The 22,253-nt window shown below is 38.4% G+C and overlaps 1 protein-coding gene across 4 annotated transcripts in view; it reads right to left on the reverse strand.

Moving 5' to 3' along the window:
• pcdh9 (protocadherin 9) overlaps nt 1–1,052 on the reverse strand; it is a 194,690-nt gene extending 193,638 nt beyond the window's left edge. For 2 of the 4 annotated variants that reach the window (XM_028014625.1, XM_028014621.1), the window contains exon 1: nt 206–1,051. The gene's annotated coding sequence lies outside the window, so the exon portion shown is untranslated. Of the gene's footprint in view, nt 1–205 lie in introns of all 4 variants that reach the window. The other 2 variants (XM_028014623.1, XM_028014624.1) reach the window with 2 other exon arrangements.
• Nucleotides 1,053–22,253: the final 21,201 nt, after the last annotated feature.

The following is a 22,253-nucleotide window of genomic DNA, read 5'->3' on the forward strand; positions in this document are numbered from 1 at the left end:
AATCTTTCACCCCTAAGGCTGGAAAACTTCACAACACATTACACAGTCTTAATAATTTCTCACTTAAATTGGCAAAGTTAAAGAGCTTAAGCTGTGTGTGGGCTCCTAGACGAATGAATGCGCATGAATGAAGCCTACAAAGTAAGCTTAGTCAGATGTTGAATTCAGCGGGCATCTGAGACCTCTTCTTATCATACATACATACCCCAAATCCGTTGCAGCAAAGAAGAAAAACTGGAGTGTGTCAGCTCATAGTCTTCTCATCCCTTGATGCCGTATGCGAGTTTATTCAGGTAAAGAGATCCCTCTCTGCCTCTGTGGCGTTTTGCTCCAGAAAACAGAGAGAGAGAGAGGAGGGGAAAAAAGCCCCTGTCGGAGTGATCAGACAGATGAATAGGTTTGATGTAAAAGCTGCAAAGCACAAAAACTGGGGTTAATGTGAGGCTGCATTGCTAGTGTCGCAGTTCCTTTCTCCCAATTTAACTTCAGGAATGGACAGGGAATGACGGCGCGACCTGCGAGGATTGCGGTGATCAGCGTCGGTCCCCCGGTAAACCCAGGAAGGTGATCAGTGTTTTGTGATGCCTTTCACAAGTAGAGATCCAAACAGAAAAATCAATGGTGATCTCCCGTAAACGTCCCGAGAAACCCGGCTTTCCCCCCCCTTTGCTTATACCCGGCTACCTGTGAAGGTGAAGGTGCCGATGAGGTGAACGCAGGAGGAGACACTCGTGTCCCGTCATGATTCAACTTCACGCAGCTCCATCAATAACTGCACAAATGTTTGCACAAAACAGCAAAAAATGAAAAATAGATTTTTTTGTTGTTTTTTTTATAAAAAAAAACGAAGAGGTGCAAAATATGAGATTCAATCCCACTCGGAGATGTCAAGCAACATAAAAAGCCTCTACAGTGTTATACACCGATACTCCGAGAGCACACTGCCACTTATCCTCGCAGTCTCACTCCCAGAGCAGAATATCTTGCACTAACTCTTTGTAAACCCATAGGAGGGGTGGTGAAGTATACCACTCCAATGCTCCCCCCTTTCCAACCCCGCCGACCCTCGTCATTGGACACCGCCCATCTCTTTCAGCTGCGTTGTCAACCCAGAGCCGCGGCAGGATTGGTCCGCAGTCACGTCACTTAAATCGGTCCGGAGGGTCGTCGGCGAGCGAGCCGCTCGGAGAGGATGCTGCAGGCTGCAGGGAGACGCTTAACCAAAACCCGGAGGCTGGAGGGGGTTGATGATGAGGATGACGACGAGGATGATGAAGCTGGCAGTTCTACTGATGATAACGTCTAAATAAAAAAAAGCGGATATTCTTCCGCTTTTATATTATGTGTAGATGAAGACAAACCTAACTGGGTGCCTTTTAAAGGGACTCATGAAAGCGCAAATGCCAACCTGTTTGCCTGTTGTCAGGTAGGCTGCAATAATTGGCGAGCTGCTTTGAAAAAAAGAAAAAAAACACGGTGAATTTTGGCACAGCAAAATATTTAAATAAATAAACTGAAGCTTTGAATAAAAGCTTTGTGTGAGAGTCTCCCATAACTGTGCTCCAGACAAAGAATCTGTTGTCTAAGCATCTTTGCGGTTAGGTGCATATTTGCGCTGCGCAGCTCTTCGCACCCCGCAGCCAGCCGTCAGCAATTGTCCGTCAGAAATAACCTTGACAGTTATCCTCTGTCATCAAAGCTGTGTGCAACATAGGGTGCGAGCGCTTTGCGTTGTGGACAAATTACACTTCTTATTTTTTTCCTTTTCTTTTTTAATAAGTTTTACTGCCTAATGCGCAATTTATGCTGATCTCAGACTGTTGTGATTTGGCTTTTGAAATAATCCTAATAACTGATTTTCAAGTTTCATAGGAGGTATATAGTGAATAACCAACAAAATGGCATGTTAGAAATAACAGCAGGTAACCAAAACTAAACAAAATGTAATTAGAATAGGCCTTTGAGATACAGCCGTCATTTATTGCCGTCAACCTTCAGATTGTTGCTTAATTTCAGTTTAGTGCCTATAACTCTCAACTGAAGCCGCAGCTCTCTGCATGTGTTGCTTCTTCTGCTGCTGAGAAAGGCAGGATGTGTAGCAGAGGAGGAGTGCAGACTACCACGGTGAACACTGCCATCTTGAGGTGGACCTTCACATGCGCCCCTTAATCCAGAGTTGAGCTTCAAATCTCCCGTAACCTCACAGTTCTGAATCGAGATTTCACTTAAAGCTCTTGTGCACCCAGGAGAACAGCCTGCGTAACAGATTACACAGCGAGTGACGGGGTAAGGAGCAACGTGCAAAAGGCCAGAAAACAAAAGTGAGAATAAGCACCAATGTTGGTAAATGGTGATGGAAGCGATGCAAAGGACAGGCGAGCCACACCGCTGAGGTGAGAACTGGGCTGCGAATCTCTCTGGAGAGTGTGGCTTAGTGCCCGGTCAGCAGTCCATTAGCACAACCAGCCTAGTGGCCTGACCTTTCTGCCTCCAGATTCAGCCATCAGTGTCCTTAGCTGGGAGAGAACAGCCAAAGGAGGGATCTGTCACTTTAGTTTAAAGTCTGACACCCTGATGCAGAGAGAAAAAGTGACAACATAACTGTCTTCATGGTGAAACAGTGTCTTGCTCTGGTGGCCAGCTGGAGTCATTAGTAACTCATCACCTGCTCTTACTTGCTCACTGGGAGTGTGCGTACATCTGTCTTGAGTTTTTCTGCATAGCGGAAAATATATCCAACTAAGTGGAAATGTTCTAACCCTGCCAGGTCTCTGAGGTGTTTTTTGTGTGTTAGCGCAGGAATAATTGCTCAGTAATTGGGAACACAGGACATAGAGAACACTTTTAAAAAAAGTCATTCCTCCCACCTTCTGAAATAATAATTAAGACTCTTGTTATGATCACCAGCTCGAGTAATTTGATGTGTATATGTCACAGGTTCAACGAAAACATATATTTATTATCTTCTGACGGGAGTGTCGAGTGTCAAAGGACCCTTGTCTCAAACACCAGAAGGAAATATGATAAGACACAGCAAAGCTCCTGATTCTAAATTTAACATTTCACTCAATTTTTATCGTCCCTTTTGGCAGTTTGAATTTGCTCCAGCTAGTGTTTTAGCTAGTTATATTACTGACAAGCGCCGAATGATGCAGTGTTGTAATACAGGTATAAGTAACTGGGGGTATATCTTCCTCAATCTCCCACTGAAAAGACAGCCTAAGGGAAGTGTCTACACCTAAGGCCTTATGATTCCTCATATACACAGTGCAGTCAATCACACCATTCACCTTGGTTTGATTCCCACACTGACTTATTGACTTGTCCAAGCTGCTGGATTGACCTCATGAATAACACAAGTACAAATATGTTTATCTTTCATGTCCATTAAAGAACAAGGTCAAACAGGTAATTTATGTACGTACTAAATAAAGCAAGGTCTAGCATGTAAGTGCCAGAAAATATAAATTGTTGGTGTCGGATAGGACACACCATGATAGGAGAAGAAAAAGGGAGCTAAACATTTTTGCTAAAAATTGCAACTTTTTCAATTTTTTTATATTAATATATTATATTAAACCAGATATTTGCATTTGCTGCATGTTTTCTTTGTCTTTTTGTGACATTAAATCAGACTAGACCTTTTCTGTTTTATGTCAATTAGTTATTAAAATAAATATATTTGCTCAATGCCAGAAAAATAAAGATTCTGCAAGATAACTGTCTGACTTTCTTTAATGTCAGAAGCCTACCAGCATTAAAATTACTACGCCTCTAATACATTTGATGAAGGAAAACAGTGGATCTGTCTTAAAGCAATACCTCAAACACAGCTGCCTTTGGCGTCACCGTGGAAACATAATAAATAAGGTGAGATATATGGTAGAGAGTTGTTGACCTAAACAAGTCTGGGTCATAATTGGGTACAATTCTGAGATGCCTTAAATTGCTCTGTTCATCTGTTTAACAGCAAGCGCCAGTGTAACGTCCAGCCGTTATGCTCATCAATAAGACGATGGGTTCTGTGTCCCAGAGATGAAAGTCTTCTGGTGTGAAATTTACACAACAGCCCTAGAACAAAGGAAAAAGACTTTGTGAAGATGCTGGCTGAAGCTGACAAGAGTCGTTCACGATCACAGTAAGATGAGCCCTGTACTCACAAGGGCCAGAGGACCTCTCCATGGGTTAGTGGCCATTTCTCCAAAAGCAACATAAAAAGCAAGATTAGATTACAATTGCCAAATGCCCTCTAGGACAAAAACTGTAATGTTTGGAGACAAATTTTGTGGTCTGATGACAGTAGAGTTGAAGTATTTTTCCATAATGACCATCATCACATTTGGAAGAAAACTGTAGAAGTCTGTGAATACCATCCTGGCCATGAAGTACAGGTGATAGTATCATGCTTTGTAGATGTTTTTTTGCTGGAGGAATGGCTACGCTTCACAAAATAGATAGCCTGTGAGAAACAACATCGGAGGAACACCTCAAACCATCACCCAACGGACGAAAGCTTTGTCACAAATAGGTCTTAAAAACTGACATGACTCTTCGCATGCTACCAAATTATTTAGAAAGTGGTTTAAGAAAACCACGTCACTGGTTTAAGGACGCCTCAAAGCCCCGATCTCAGTGCTATTGCCTTATTGCCTTGTCATACAGCGGTTCTATCAGAAGAAATTAGCTAAAATTGCTGAAGCTTGTGGGAGGACACCCAGAACATTTCTCCAAACTCATGCTGTTTAAAGGCAATTTTACCAAAAATACAAAGGAAATGTATGCAGATTTTTTTTAATTTAAAGAAAATGTAAAAGAAATATCAAATCTAAATAATTTTGGTCATTCTTACTGAAATAAGACAGGAAATGTCAAGTCTTAATTCATGTCCAAGAGGGAAGAAAAAAGGTCCTTTTTTAAATGTCTTTTACAAACAAGCATTAAGAAAGTGTGCAAATACTTTACTTAAAGGGGAACCTTTCAAAAGCAGTGTTAACACTTTTAGAGAGAGAATTTTTTTTTCTAACATTTAGGATATACTCACAAAAATATTTTTTTTCTAAATGTTTGCACAGAGGAATAAAAATGGGAAAGCTTTACTTTTAGAACAAAAATCATCTTACACTTGTTAAGCTCATTGCGGGTTTTTTTCACTCTGCCTCACTAGCTGTGTGAGAAACGATAATTAGAGGCCATTTCAGACTGTGTGAGGTGCTTGACTTGCCATTCTTTCTTTATGCACAATACAGGTATTGTAAAAAAGAGAAAAAAAAATTACAATTAATCTGCCCAGAACTGTAATTATGCAGATCCTTTGCCATTTCTAAAGTGAAACAAAATAACAACAAAATTAATGACACAGTATGAGTAATGAATACTTATTTTTAAGCTCCACTTCACACCTCACTTCCTGTAATCAGCTGACTCAGAGAAAAAACATCACTTGGGCTATTATCACTTGAGCTGAATCCTGCTGCTTTTTACATTGCGCCGCCTGCCAACCAAGCAAATGAGCACAAAAAAAATCGGACTTCAAAAATAATTAAGTCCTTTGAGTAGTCTTACTCATTGTTGAAATCATATCTTTACATAATAGGTTTTACTACATGTTGAGTTACATGTTGAGGCTCAAACAGTCTCTCCCACCACTTTCTTATAATATTTTGATGTATAGTTTATCATCTATTTTCAAAGCTCAGCTTTCTCTAGTTAATTCCCTTCTATTACAGTTTTCTTTTTCTTGCAGAGAATGTGAACTTCGCTTGTTTAGTGTTTTTGCGAAAAAGCCTCGGCAACTTTCGATCAAAACACTTGCAGATTTCCTTAAAACCCTTTTGCCAGTGGGACTTAGAGCACTAATGACCCAGTGGATAATTGGCATCACACACCCTGCAGTCACTGAACACTAATCGGAACTTCCAATCAGACATTTCTGACTTGAAAGTTTAGAAACATGTGAGAGAAGATTCAGATAGGAAGCATTTATCATTTGCTTTGGATGTGATTTCAGTCAAACCAAACCTTTGAATTCCCTGAAGGATTTTGTGTTATATTGCTTAACAAGGTGGTAACAAGGTACTTTGATATGTTCAGGGCCAGAACTTTCCTGCTGCTGGTTTTTGAGTCATATGTAAATGCTTGTTCAAGGTAATTTTTTTGATTCACCATATGGCAACCTGACAGATTTTCCTTAGTTGATCCTGAGCTTTCCTTCTTAGAGCAAAACCGTTTTAAATGCATTTTTCATGCACCCAGCAGATACTTTACTGCCTGAGAGTTGGCATTTAAGGCATAAAATGTCATTTATATTAATCATTTGGACATTGATTGGCATATTGTTTGATCAAAAAAAGATATCCTGGGTGGATTTGCTTTTAAATATGCCAAAAGTTCAAGATATCTCCGATAAGAGTAGTCTCTTCTGTCAGTACAGCCTCGGTCTGACCATAATTTGCTCTCTTCCTTCAGTTTCAGCTCCTGATTTTTTTTTCATCTTTCTGACACATTTGAATCACATATCACTTTGCAGACTGTGCACTAAAAAAGGTCAAGCATTCCTTCCTATATTCTTTTCTTACTCGTGTGAAAGCCGGGGCTGAAATGGATCCTGGTCAGAAACAGCTGTGAACCAGGGAGAGAATGTAGAGTAAGATCCTCCTCTGCTTAACTCGCGCACAAGCAGGGCTGACCTTGTGCAGAATGAATGAAGAAATATAAAAGTTTTAGATACTTGGCATGCACTCCAACACCAGAATGATTTCGAATCTTATCCAGTAAAGTTGTATAAGTTAGGACAGGGAGATCATTTTCTCAGAGTTCATCCTACGTCTCAAGCAATTATAACTTGCAATGTCTGCCACCCTCTTCTATTTTTGAGCAAATACTTGACATGCAGAATACAAATGTAAAACCCCCATCCGTAACCTTTGAAGTTCTTGCTTCTTTAAAGTTTAATTGCTATTTTAATAAAATTTCACTGATTCCTTAGAGGCTTGTTGTCATGGTTTAAATATCAGGCTGAAACAAGCTCCAACAAAGAAAGATCCCATCCTGTACCGGATGTGCAGCTACAGACTCACAGCCACCGTATCTTTTTTAAAATGTCAGTATCAGGCTCTAAGTGAAATGTACACTAAGTTAATTTAGTTTTACTTGTAACCTAATTATGACTCTGGCTGCAAAGACAAGTTGTGAAGAAGAGGGGAAATGGCAAGGAAATGTCTATATATATGCAGAAGTTCTAATACGCTATTTAAAAGGTCAGACTTGTGTGTCATGACTTTTGTCAAGAGTTACTCAAGTGACTACTGCCTTAAAAGATTGACCTAATTTGAAAATATTCAGATATGTTGCATAAATTGCTAATTATATGTAGCAAGTGTGTGTGCAAATGCATGTTACAGTGTGTCTTAGTTGGGTGGATACAGGTAAATGACAGAAGGGCTCTGCTAATAAAGCCTTTATTAAAAAAAAAGAACAAAAAAAAAAAAACACTCAAACCAGTGTGCAGATAAAAGCTCAAACCTCTTGTACAAAACACTAAGATCACTCTGTAGGTGTGCAGCAATTGTTGCTGCTCCACTTTTATGTAAAGTACACCCACTTATTAGTTTAATCAGTGGTCTAAAGCTGAGCATGAGTCATTCCCTTAGAATGAGGAGCCACAGATTTGTCCGGTAGTTCTGAGCATACACTGATGAGAAAAGTTTCTTTGTGAATGTACTAAACACCATGACCTTGAGACTTTTTTTAACATCTGTATTTCTGCATTAATACAATATGTTTCCCATCCTGCTTCTTGTATGTAAACAGTATTTTAGGAGATGCATCATATTTTCATGGCCTAATCACTATGCTGTTCAACAAATTTTTATGTTCGTCAAACACTCTGACATATCAACACAACCAACAACACGTCGTATTTCAGTGTAATTCAATCTAAGTTGCAGAAAATTATTGTTTTCCTTTGTGTTTCACAGGCTGTTAAACACACCAATAATTTCCCTTTACCCAAGAAATGTCAGGGAGACCCTGCTTGTTATTTTACAGGCAACAGAATCTTCTAAGATCCAAATCCCTGCCCACTGTGATGAGGTATTATCAGATGACAACATGCAATTTAGGTTTAACAAATGAGATGGAGAACAGGAAATGTCACTCTCCCTCATAGTAATTTTTTCCCCCAAAAGCACAGATTCTGCTGTAGAAATATTGTCATATGTTGTTGTTGCACATTCAGTCTGGTGTGATGTCTGATGCAGGAGCTGCCAATAATCATGTTTGTATGGTGAATCCAGCAAACGGTGACAAACAGTGACTGGCAACTTAAAGAGCACTTTAATGCTAAATTTTGTGTGCTAAGTAATTTAGTTATGGATAAAATTAAATTATCTATCTATCTATCTATCTATCAGCATTCATTTTGATGCATTCATATTTTTTTCTTCTCTTTTGAAGATTTTTAATCTCCAACCTGAAACGACTGGCTCATCTGCTCTGTAGGCATTCATAAGAATCTAATACTGTAATCTTTTCTTCTAATGAGTTTCCTCTCTCATTAGTTTGGAATCACATTTTGCTTCTTTACAATCTATGGAGCACACATGCCAGCATCAGCAAAATCTATGAACTGATGACAGATTGTTTTATTTTTTTTTTTCATGCAACATTTGTAGTAAATGCAGAATTTGCTGTTTTTTATTTACTGTTGAGATATATGATTTACCAATTCTCAGTAAGTCTTTTGTTGACTAATGGTAAATATGGTAAATGGAAAATAATAGTAAAATTGTACAAATAATTAACTGAATGGCATAAGATTTAAAAGTGAGATCATTGCGATTTTTTTGTATAAATATCTTGAGTCATTAGACAGAATATTAATTTGTAATTCTATTTACCTAAACTGTGTCAAAGAATAATTAATATATTTTTTTCTTCCCAACCTCTTTGTTGGTTGTATTTTTTAGAAAACACTGCAGCCTTATTGTCTTTTTAAAGACAAGCTTTTGCAATATGTGTATATGACGATTTAGAGAAGTAAGAGACACGAGAAAACCATATGGGAAAATTGACCCATCAACCTCATTGACAGTTAAACTTTGCATCCATATTGCAAATAAAACATCCATTTGTTATGCTGACTATCGAACAAAGCTCATTATGGTCATGCTCGCTATTCCAGTTCCTGACTCATCACCGGTCGGGGCCTTGTGTCTGAGTCAGACTCTTTTATACCCAAACGCAGAGCTGCATTACGTAAAGGCGCACCATTATAAACAAATCCCACAGTTTGACCAAAGTGGCCAGCACTGAGACAGTTTTAAGTAAAATAATGCAGAACAAATTTACATTACTATGTTCAAATTTGCTCAAAAAACTTGAAAATAGAGAAGTATGTCACTTATTTAGACAGTTTATCAGTCAAAAGGAAAAAAAAGCTGGTTTTAGGGTTAGTCACACTTTAAACTGTATTGTCATGACATCACAAGATGAGACTTAAAGGAAATATTGGTGTGCATTTAGGAGCTGAACAGGTGATGTCCCTCGCTCTGCTTGGAACATTTTGTTTCATCACATTCATATTATAAACCCCCATTTTGATGGAAACTACCACGCCTCTTGAGGGAGAATAAACGGCCCATAATTCTAGTCTGAGGATATTCCAGTCACCCAGTAGAGTTTTTCAATCTTACCAGAGCATAATTTGCAACATTAAATGTTTGGATTGCAGGAACACTGAGCTGGAAAATTTTCCCTGGACAGACTTTGCTGATATTATGAACATTGATTGCCTGAGTTTATTGTTGAGAAAGTAGGATATGACAAAACTCACAAAACAAAATGAACTCCTGAGCTCATTTTCCTTTAACTCACAGTTGTAGAGCAACAAAACAGCAACAAGAAATGTTTCTGTTTCTCTGTCCATTGTCAGTTTTTATTGTGGCTTTGTTAGACCCCATTCATTTCAAAAATGTAATAAACGAATGATATTTTTATGGAGCAGTGAAAACAATGCATTTTAAATTCAACCTTCCCGCAGAAAATAAAGATTTTTCTGACTTAGCCTTATTTGGAGAGACGATACCACTGTAGCTTTGTAACAAGACCAGAAAACTACACAGATGATTTGAAGCGATGAAGCGAAATGGGAAAGGAGAGAAAGAGTTGGTGGATGTACACTTTTATTTCCCAGTTGTTGAAGCAGTTCTTGTTGTGAATAAACAACTGTCTCAGAGGGTGTTTCCTTGCATCCGACTCCTGTAAAAATGCTTTACATAATTACAACGTTAATTACAATGTTTTCTAAATTTAAGCAGTGGGAAAACCAGTTTGCCTAGCCTGGAGACCACCCTAAGTTTAGATATGTACTGAATTATCCCATGTTGTGCATTAGAAAACAAATTTTGAGGGGTGTTATTCTCAAAGTCATTTAACTTCACACCCTGGAGACAGTTAACAGTTTTGTAATATCTTGGTCTGGACCAAAATGGTAAACCAAGAAACTTAGTGACAAACTTATTACTATTATCCCTGAAGCAATCTTAATAGCACAGGAAAAAATCGACAGTGTTATTGAGTCAGCTTTTTTTGTTAGTCCTTGTCCTGGTTGAGCTGCCAGACTATGCAAAAATATTTCAAAGACTAAATTGTCACATTCCTAAAAAAAAATGGCGCTAGTACTTTTTTGCCAAAAGATGATTTAGGCAAAACAAACAAACACACTTGAACACTTGAAGTGAAGATCAAGAAACCACAACAACTTCTATGAAACCTCATCCTGTTTCCTACAGTAAAGAATATATTTCTCTGCAAGTCCATCATCTTTGCTAGTAATCTTAGGGCATTACTAGCAAAGATGAGCTGCATTAGGGCACCACTTTTAAAACCTACAGAAGACAATGGAAGACCCAGGTGGGAAGTAGATTAGACGGCAGTCTGAGGAAACGGCACTACAATCTGATTACCTGCAGCACCTACTGGCTTCAGGGACATGCAATATAATTTTGTTGGAATGAGTGGAATTTAAATTTGAGTAGGTTTTCATTGTTCAACGTTTATGGGAAAGACAGAAGCATGTCTGCTTTTGCATCTGGGTTTAAAAAACTACTATGTTATCATGTTAGCATAGAGGGATCAACTTTGCTACTGACAGCAAAATATATTTAGATTAATGGAAAAAGAGTGCTGGAAAAAAACCATTTGGAATGAAGCCTTTGACCTATTTGTGAAACACTGGGCCATCTTTAATGCAAGAAAAGTAGGGGGCATGTGGGGATTCGAGCAAAAAGTTATCTTGTGTTTTTGTGGACTTTGTGTCTTCTGCTGTGACCTATAGGAGGAGCATCAGGAGTATAGAGTTGCGGCCTCTTTTCTACAGATTACTATTTCCTGTGCAGTGAGAACTTGATGTTGCATTGGATGGATGAAATCAGTCTTGACACTGAGCGTGAAACTATACCCGGGCTGTCATTACTTGTAAGTTCTGTCCTCAGTTTTTTTGTAGACAGAAATCTGAGGTCCAGCCAAGGGCCAGAAAGTATTCAGTTTGGCTGCTTTGAGATTGCTGCTTTCCTTTTTGCAGAAGAAATCCTAAAGCTTTTACTAAAAGCATCTGCAAAGAGCATTTGAGGACATGGCCCTGTCTGTAGCGTGCAAGAGATTCACATGAAGATTGAGAAAGTACTGCAAATGTTTTGCTGGTTATTTGTGAATATCTTAGTCTAGATATTCACAAATAATATCTATTTGTGGATTTGTTTACCATTTCATGAGTAAATATTATGCAATAATTAAAACGGACCTCCGCCGTTTATAGTTTCAAACATTTTGCCATTTTAAAACAAGACGTACAGTTTTCAAAAGTATGACGAAGGAAAGATGTAACACCTCATATCCTAAAACCATGATGTGACATTTCCTTACCACCACTAAGCATCACGATTGCAACAGATTAGCACACTGCCAGTAAACTTTGTTATCAACAGAGTAATTTTTTATCAGCTCAACAGTCTGATGACAAAAATGTAAAGAAATTTCAGGATGGCAAGAGTGTGTTATTTGTGGGTTCTCTTTAACAGAGAATCTTTTGAAACTCCTTTGACAAATAATGTGTTTGTAAAATTCATGAGGTGTGTGTGTGTGTTGCTGGTGGACGTGGCTCAAGTGTTGATTCACCTGTGTGACCACATTCGAGATTGTTTTATTGGACTATATGGTAATGAACTTCCTTCTTGAGGTTGCAGAGGTAATCAGGCCTTTAATGTCTCCTAGAAGCATTTCCATCTGGACGTTATGTGTTTTTGCACTATCCAATTACAGTGTAATCACCTCGGGCATGCTGATGACACTAGCTGCACAACATAAAGAGGTCAGAGAGACAACCCTCATTTTCAGCCATACTGAGTCGCCAAATTTTATCCTAAGTCCTCCTTCTAACTCCTTCAATTGCGCAACAATGTCATAAGTAGTGCAACAACTGAAGGACGACACATCAAAGATAAAGAGTGCTATACTTTGCCATACATGAGGAAATTATACTTGATCTTTTCTCTGTGTTTAAAAATAAGACAAATGAACACAGGACAGCAATATACTCTACAGTCTTTAAGTTTTGGCAAAACTAACAATTTCTTGCTTACAGCTAAGTGTAGAAAATAACAATGTTTTATGGTACTAAGGTTTAAGGATAGCACATTAACCTCTCTTTTGCTTTGTGTTTTGGTGCACAAGAGCATAAATCCCTATATAAATAAACTGCTTTTCCAGCAAGCCAGGCCCCTGCGCCCCCACAGTAATTTTCCATGTATAGGAGGCTTAACTGTGTAACTCTCCATCTATTGTGCTTTTTACAGATCTCTTTGCCACAAATTAAATTTGAATTGTTCCATACTGGGTCAAACATCTTGAGAGAATAAACACGACACACCATGAAATTAGACTTTTGTTGGACAAGGCCGGGGTATACTTTGATACAAATTTCTTATTACAGAAGTGTTTGCACATGGATCTATGATGTTGCTGACTGGTCTGTTGTAATACTGAGCAGACAAACATAACCCCCTCTCATCTCCCTGAACACTGCATGTTTGAAGCTGCAGAGACATCCACCCATAAAGGAACACGTTTGGAATATTACTTTTGGTTACCAGATGAAAATAAGCGTCAGTGAATTAAACCCGACACACAATTCAGCTAGTCTGCAACTAACCTATGAAGTTCTTAATATATTCTTGGAAAAATCTTATTGCAAAAAAAATAATTTGTCATATTTTGTCCTTAGGAAGTTTAATGCAAGCCTGGTATCTACATTCTGGACTCACATGCCCACTCCAAAGGTAATGGTTGTTTTTTTTATGAAATTGTAATGAGCTTTTGTTTCACACATTCAGCACTGCATAACTATTGTGTTTGGCGCTCACTTTAAATGTGGCTCTTTACAGCAGCAGGGGCAAGGTGTGAAAGCCGAGCTTGTGTAAGTGCCTTGGAAATAGACAAATCAACTTGTGCATGCAAGTTCAGGATTTTAAATTAAAAAAACACTTTTTCTAAGGAACTAGCACAGCTGAAAATATCACCATTCTGAAATATTATTTGCATTTCAGAATTTGATGTCTAAGATAGATATAAAATATTAGTGTACGTTGGGACTGTGCTGTAGTAATTGCAAGTGTTCATTTTGCCTTGACCTCTATTAATTGATGGACTATTGGGTGAAGAATATAAAAGTGCTTTCGAAAATTTGTGAAAACACTTGAAAAAAAGACTATTTGCTACTAAAATAGAGAGAATATAGTATTATAATTTCTTTGACAATATATCCGTTTTTTCAAATTCAGAAGTGTAAGTGTGCTAAGAACACTTTGCACACACGTGCAACACCTCAGAAAGCCTTCTTTGTCACACAGAAATCAAAAGCAATTTGTCAATATATCAGGGATTGTTGACATTCCCAAGCCTGGTTAATTGCTGGATTCGATTTCCACATGCATGAAGGTTTCACATTCAACTCTTCAAGCAAGGGCATGCAAGTAAAAAGACATTTATTTAAAAGTGCAGCGATCATATCCTTTAGGAAACAGTTTATGTGTCCCAAAGATGAATGTGTTTTGATGCAAAATATGTGCATGGACATCATAAGCAAAATGAAAGACCTTGTAAAGATGCTGGCTGACGCAGGTAAAAAACTGTCGTTATCAAGAATAAAAGGATTGTTATACTGACAATGGGTGGAAGGGTGCTCAGAGAATTAGAAGCCTTTACTCCAAAAGCAGAATAAAAACCAAAATGACAGTTTACAAAGGCAAAAAGACCTTATTTTTTCATGACATGTCCTGCGGGCTCACGGAGCTTGAAAAATCGGAATGCTTTTTTGACCACAGTCATTGTAAATCACCCCAGTTGTGAAGTACAGAGCTGGTAGCATCATGTTGTCTGTTTTTGCAGCAAGACTATGGAGTCACATTTCTGCCAAAAAGCTTTGACGAGCTTATGAAGCAATCACAATAGCGCATTTATTAACTGAAAGAGCGCATAGCTCTGATCACAAAGCCATGCTCTTGTAGAATGGCAAGAAGTAAAACATCCTCCCTCCACCCATCTCCACACTCTCATTGGAATGGCCAATGGATTTTCACCTCAAATCTGGTGAGTGCTAGCAAGGGACTAACAGAAGTAGAAGAAAAGTGGGGGACATGAAGTGGATTCAAAGTCCAGATGGAGAGGAGGAGGCAGGTGAGAACAAAGAAGAAAGAAGAAAACAACAGATTTTTTTGTTGATTTTCCTTTGCTTTTTATTTACCTTCTTATTCTTTTCGCCACAGAAAGGCAATGGCCAGGCTAGTACAGATGGGTAGAGGGAGATAAAAAAAATTAAATGCTCACAATCAGAGCTGTGAGCTATCTTAATTAATGAATGTGCTGTTGTTATTATTATTACTTAATAAGTTCTGGATTTTGGGTATGAATATGACGCTATAATCTTGCTGCAAAAAAAAAATGGTCAGAAGTAAGATAGCACAAAGACCTCAGGCATCATGTTAAATAATTACCTTAAGTTCAATGAAGTCAGTGTTTTTGAGCGGTAATCACAAAGCCCTTACCTTGGTCCGTGGAACATCACAAAGGAAAACTGAAAAGATGTGAAAGCAAGCCAGTCTAAAACTTTAACTCGGTTAGAAATGTTCAGTGAAGTGGAATGGACCAAAATTCCCTAAAAAGTATCGTGGAAAACTTGATAACCATAACATTTCACCCAAGTAATAATGTTTCTGTAAATATTGTGTTAAAACTGTACATTACAGCAGCAAAATGTCTGTAAGCATTTTCTGCACAGGCATTTAGGTATGACGAAAAAACTGCACACATAAAGTATCTCACTGTAAAACAGCATCAAGACTTGCTTGCAGAATTTCTAGATGATACCAAGAGATTTGAGCAGGACTAAGATGTGCAGCTGCATAAACAAACAACATTATGCGCCAATGCTGATGCTTTGCTTTCTGTGATAACACATGAGCTGCACCATGCACTCCACAATTAATTACGCCTTCTCTGTCAGAAGAAGGTTTCAGAGCCACTGAAGAATTACATAAAGCAGCGATAATGGGTTTTTGTGTTAATTTAAATGTTGGGCTTTCTCTGATGACGCTCAACTGCAAAATTCTGAAAAGCCATAAATGAAAAAATAATCACACAGTTTAATTTTGAATCGTTTACCCTGCTCACAACCAGAACTCGCATTGACTAACTCTAACTTCTAGATATTTATAGATTCAGTGATTATCCCAAGGTCAAACGAGCAGATCATGCTGTGATCTAGAATATCTTAATGTAAAATGTGTTCAGTCAGTCATGCGTTCAAAGTTGGATATCGCACCGTTCAATCCAATCATGCTATCGTCTGAGAAGAAAAGTTAGCTGCTGTGAAAAGGATACATAAATAGATAGTCTACCTTATAACTTGTTGAGAAAAACAAACAGAAAAACAGCAGTGGCTGGCCATGTGAAGTGAGGTAAGGTCCAGTTTTGGGAGACATCCAATCATATATTAAACAATAAAGGTTCTTTTGTGTTTAAAACTCTCACTTTTAAATATCTGTAATTCTGTGGGAGGGTGCTGCCAGAATCAAGTGTTTTCAATAGTGTGGTGAAATATCTAACACCTATTTTGTTCATGCACTTTGTTCACATAGAAGATTTTCTGATTTATGGCCTGTTATCTTGCACCATCCTTGTCACCATCACCTTTAATAATAGAGCAGCTAGAAGTTGGGTGACAGTAGTGCAGTAATGGTCCATCCATTTATTGTGAACTATTCTTGCAAAAGAATGCATGTGTGTGCCTGTGTGTGTGTACTTTTATATATGTACTGTATGGAGGACTACCTTCACAACATTTACCAACAAAGAGGGTCATTTGTGGAAAATTAGGACCTTTTCTTGGTACTCAATGTTTTGGCAGTTCTACTGTGCTCTACCAGTTAGATTTGTAGGTAAAGTGAGAATTAAGTTTTGGTTTATGTTAGGGCTAGGATTAAATGAGTAGGGGCTAGGGTTAGGGGACATTTCTGAGTTAGGCATAAATGCGGTTACTAAAATGAGTGGAAGTTAAAGTCTCCAGTTTGTATAGAAGTACAAGGATGCGTGTGGGGGTGCGGGCGTGTGTGGGTGTGTGTGTGTGTGTTTTGTGCCTTGTGCGCAGTGCATTGCCAAGTTGAATAGATCACAATGATAAGTTATAAAGTGTTAGCTGTGCTTCAACAAAGACTGCATTGATTCCTTGCCAGTTGTGTTTTAAAGAAATACATTTCAAGTAGCGCCATCAGTGTGTTCTATATTTCAAGGTAAAACTCACGGTAGCCAGCTTCACCAGCTTTTTATTTACTTTAAAGGACCAAATCTATGGTCTGATCTAATCTAGCATTTAAAACCATCCATTTGTATTTCTACTCAGCTGTATTTCTAAACAAGTAGTGCATAGTTTACCGCCTGACTAACAATTTGAACTGAAACTTGATGCAGAAGTTTAGTATATTTTTTTGCTTACAAATCACAAGAAATTCAGGAACACAATCTCTAGGTCACAACCAGAAGGTTTAAGAGAAAGTGCCGGATATCTGCTTTTGAGGACTGGAGCTGCAGATCCTTGAAATAAGGTATTAATGCGATGGAAAAGGCAAAACTAAAGATAAAAGCTTGTGAAAGTGTGAGCTATTAATAGCATAGTATTGTAAGCAAATAGTGTTACTCTTATTTATGAGCACATTGTTGATGCATTGGTGTTTCTTTTAGCCAAAAATAAATTAATCTACATTCATTCTGGAAGGTTTCAAGGGACACCAAATTTGCATCAGTTTCTTTCTTGTTTTGATCAGAGCTATTTGTAATTTAATCAAACCTCCACTTGTAATTACATTTATTCAAGCTTAACTTTACACATCTGGGGTTTCAAGCACAATCAGCTTCCTCTCATTATTAGAACTTGCTATTTAAATTTCATACCAAGTTTCCATCCAAATCGAGTGAAATGATGGGTGCATTCTGTACTGCTGACAGAAGAGGAAATGAAAATAGAAATCGTGTGTCTTAAGTGTGAAACCAAGATATGACCGCAACATCTGTAGGTCTGTTAGGCACTAAAAGCTTAAACAACTTGTCGCTCTGATGTTTACCAAAGCGCTGTGTACATAAACACACCTGGCACAAATCTCACTGAATTCTGATTATAGCGCACCCTCATTTCACAGGGACTTATTTACCGCATGGCTTAACGTCGTGTTAACAGGCTGTCGGGGGGGAAAAAAATTGAACCTCCTTCCTCTTCGTACTTTTTAATAGCCCGCAATCTCCTCTGTCTCCCTGCTGTTGTCGCTTTTGTGTTGACCAATTTAGATAGCCTCCTTTCTCTTTTATTTCTTGTGCTCATTCTCTTTTGTCTCTCTCAAATCTGGCAGAAGGATGCCATCGATCTTCATGAGGTCTTGATACACATCGTTTCACCTCCTGCAGTACCTGCTTTATCAGGAGATTGGAGTAGGATGGATGACTGATCAGACTGATATAGCTTCTCTCGCATTTCACTGACACCCCCCCACCCCCTCCCCACCACCACCACCACAACTGCCTTTCTCTTTTCTCATTCTGTTTCATCGTTCTTTGCCTTTCCTCCTCTTACCTCCTAAAAGGTAATTGAAATTTGAACAGCTTAGCACAATGTTTGGCTCATTGTTGATACCATCATAACTTCAATTTAAACTCAGCTTGGTGAAGCCACTTGCAGAAGATAATTCAAAATCAAGCTTATCAAATTGTCTCATCGCTTTTATAAGGTTTACATGACTCTCTAATTTAATGTATGCTTAACATGTTAAATGGACAACTTTGTGGAAATGTATTTAACTCATCGTGAAGACTGTGAATAATATTACCAAGAAAATGATCAACTATAATGTGATAAAGCACCAAAAAAAGAGAAAATATATAAGCTACTGAGTGAAAACACCCAAGTCCCATCATTTCCCTGTAATATCTCATCTGGAAACAGGTCAAGTTGATGCAGGAATTTATATGAGGATGATTGATTTCCTGAAATGACTAATTTCCTTTTGCTGGCAGTATCGGGGAGTTAATATTACAGACACTCTTCGGGAGAAGAAATGCAGAGGAAGGTCACAAGAAAAGTCTTCTAGCCATGAATCTCAAACAGGAGGTAACCTTGAGAGATAGTAAGGATGTATGTTGACAAACAGGCAACGTCCAGTGCAAAAGGCTGGCCAACAAAAATACAATGCTTTATCATGTGTGTGAATGATCTCATCTTCATGGTTAAATAAGTGTGAAATGGCTGACATGTCACAGCATACAACTAAATGTATTAATGTGTATGACTGCTCTGGCTGATAAACCTGCATCAGATGATAAGAGATGGAATTACTGGGAATGGCATTTGAATCAACTTCACCGTGTCCCACTTCCAACTTAGAAAAGCAGCTTGACTTGGTCATGAAAACACTCACTGTTATTATCAATGCAAGCAAAATGCATTGCTGTGGCTATGTGCATGATACTGCATTTGGGAATGTGTAAAAATAGGATGCACATGTTCAGTGGGTCAAATAGACGTTTTATAGCAGCTATAACTAATTCATATACTCATGTGAACAAAATGACATTTTTAAGGTCAGGCTCATGGAGAAACATCTAGCTTTTAGACACATCGTTTTCCAGCAGCATATTTGAAAAATTTCAGCTTCTGACTGCATATGCAACACAAAAATAAACAATTAAGCAGTGCTAATGGAAAGGAATGTTTTACTTATTGTTTGTTTAAAATAAACTGCAGCAGTTTAGAAAACCATGTATCTTTCCCTTCCACTTGTCGGTCTGCCACACAAAATTACACAAGAGTTTGTGGATGCAATGTAACAAAATGTGGAAAAGCTTAAGCATTGTCAATGCTCTTGCAAGTAACTCTACATGTTTTAATTTATTCCCTTACATTTATTTTACAGAACAGATTACAGCTCTTTAAAAGCTGTTTTGATCTCTTTCATTTGGTAATTGTTGCAGCAAGTGGTAATTGCCTTTTCCAAGAAGCATTGTACCACACACTTCAGAAAAAGACAAAGTATTTAATTTACTTTGTTGTTTATTTGTTTTTTCACCTGTTGCCATATTTAGCAACACATTTGTTGAATCTTTCCCACCTTCAGCTTACAGTTTGCCTCACAGCACAGGTTTAAATTTAAGACGGCGGTCGTTTTCTCTGGCATTTGCATTTTCTCACCATGCTGTGTTTCTTCAAGTGGTCCGCTTTTCACACTGAACATAAATGGAGCACTGATTATTGTAGGGAGGTGCATTCACAGGTGCAACTTCAGTGGGAGTGCCTACATCTGTGTGGGAACTTTTTTATTTTATATGTTTTGCAGAGCATTCTTTGTTAAAGTAACACAATTAGCCCTTTGACAATTTACAAAAACTACAGTCATAATCAAAAAATTTTAATATGTATTCTGATAATCCTCGTTTGTCAAATTAAAAGTATCTTTTGGAAATACCAACGTTTAAGCAGGTAATAAACATTCCTTTCATTAAGCCCACATTCCTGTATTTAATGCGACATTGTAGATGTAATAATTCAGTCTTACATTTGACGCTTTCATGAGCCAGAAATCATCATCAGAAATAAAAGCCTTGAAACATCAGTCTGTGTGTAATTAATCTATATAATGTGTTTCACTTAGGGATGGGGTTACTGAAATCAATAAACTTTTCAATAATATTCTAATTTATTGAATGGGTCTGTATCACGGCTTCTAAACCTCTAAATAAAGATCTCTGCTCCAAACCTATCCACACTCACTCTTGGTGGAGAGCGGGAGCACTCCTTTTTTTCAGAAATAGATTTGCTCCCCCATCCTCAACACCAACCTCCTCCTTCCACACAACTATGGAGTGCCTGAAGAAGCTTTAATATTACATCTCATCCTTTTTATTTTAATAATTAAACACCGAACTGCTGCTGATGATTACTCTTTCAGCTGCCTTATAAGGAAAAACAGCTGCATGTGAAAAGCAAATATTTTTCTTACTTTTAGATGTGATTCTGTGTGAGACATGGGCGAGATGTTATTCAGTACTGAGCGTCCTTTCGAGCAGCCGCAGCTTACTGCAGCAACCAACTGATGAGCATTTTCAAAGGGGACAGAAAATTATTTGACTCTTTGATTGCAGACCAAAAGCTTACCACATCATTCCCTGAAACAGTGCATGCGGTGGTGGTAGCCTCGGTAGCTCTGCGGACCCGGTGACGGTGGGGGTGGAGGGGTTTACAGTTGATGATGGTATCGGGTATAGGTTTTCCAACAGAAATGAAGGCTTGAATCTGATTGAATGCAAAACATAGTCTGGTGAAAAAAAGCTTGTGTTTGTCCATGGACACTTTGAAAAACTGTTAAAAATAGCAACCCCAAAAAGAATGCCATGTTACTGCGGCACAAGTACTCTTCACCACCTTGAATCTAATAAACTATGTAAAGGTTGACACTAACTGCTGGCAAAAATATTGTGGCAAGGGGAATACTCTAGTTAAATTACCTGACATTAATTGTAGGCAGTTACAGCAGCAGGGCCTAGTAAAAATGCATGAACACAAGCAGAGACAGTGTGTTAAATTAGGGGGTTGCTAAATGAAGGATAGGGTCAGAAATGGGAAGCCAAACTGCTGGGAGCAGATAAAGGGTTGGTGGTGAAATAAAGGAGAGGTTGGGAAGCCAGGCCTTTGCAGGTGGCCCCATCACCACCCAAACGGCTTGGTAATAGCTGCCATTCATTATGGAATGTGAGGCTGCCTGGTTCAGGACCAAGTACCCCATCTATCCCTGTCAGCCTGTGCCATGTCAATGACAAAACCTTAATTACACCATTAATTAATAGAACGATTTTTTCCCAGCGAGTGCTGTGCGCCTGATGTTCGTTAAGCCTCCTTGTGCACAACCGCTCATGCAACAATACCGTTTAGCTGACAGAAGAGCACAGAGGGAAAAAATTTTTAAAAAAACCAAGTCAATGAAATGGCATTCTGAGGAAGGAAGGCTTTGAAAAGCACTGCAGAGTTTTATTGATTGACAAGATAAAAAGAGAAATTGGTTGATCTTGTGTTAGATAAATCATCAGTTGAAGTAATTCACATCCTTTCACTGCCCTCCATTGTTTATTTGACTCGCAATCAGAGTGTCAAACCGCACCAGAGGACAAAGTGTCTCTGAAAGAGGAAAGCTGGCGCCCAAAACAACAGACATCAAAGGAAAACATGGAATACATGACTAATGTGCGATTATGAAATGACAGGAAACGTGTTGGTTAAAAAAAAAGAAAAAAAAAAAAGAACAGCAAAGGTTGTATGGAGGAGAAAATCAAGAGGCACTACAGAAAACCTCGAGGCTCTTTACAGAGTCCAGCTCCCAAGCTAACAAGGTTCAAAATCATCTCTTGTAAGAGCTGCACAGACTCCAGCCTCGGCTTTCAACCGAACCATAACAAGTCCTTTTACATCCATGCTCATCAACAGCATCTATCTGCAACATCTGACGGCTGTTCACTGTAAGAGTGCATGCAGCTGAAACAAGAACTGAGCAATTTTGAAGAAAATACATGGTCTCTGTTGAAGTCAAGAGCTCATCTTTTCATTGCTTTTTATTGTATTCTTTCTTTTCCATAAACTTTGATGAAAACGCTGGTAAAACAACGGTGTC

This window comes from Xiphophorus couchianus, chromosome 4, assembly GCF_001444195.1.
Source record: "Xiphophorus couchianus chromosome 4, X_couchianus-1.0, whole genome shotgun sequence".
Classification (NCBI taxonomy): Eukaryota; Metazoa; Chordata; class Actinopteri; order Cyprinodontiformes; family Poeciliidae; genus Xiphophorus; species Xiphophorus couchianus.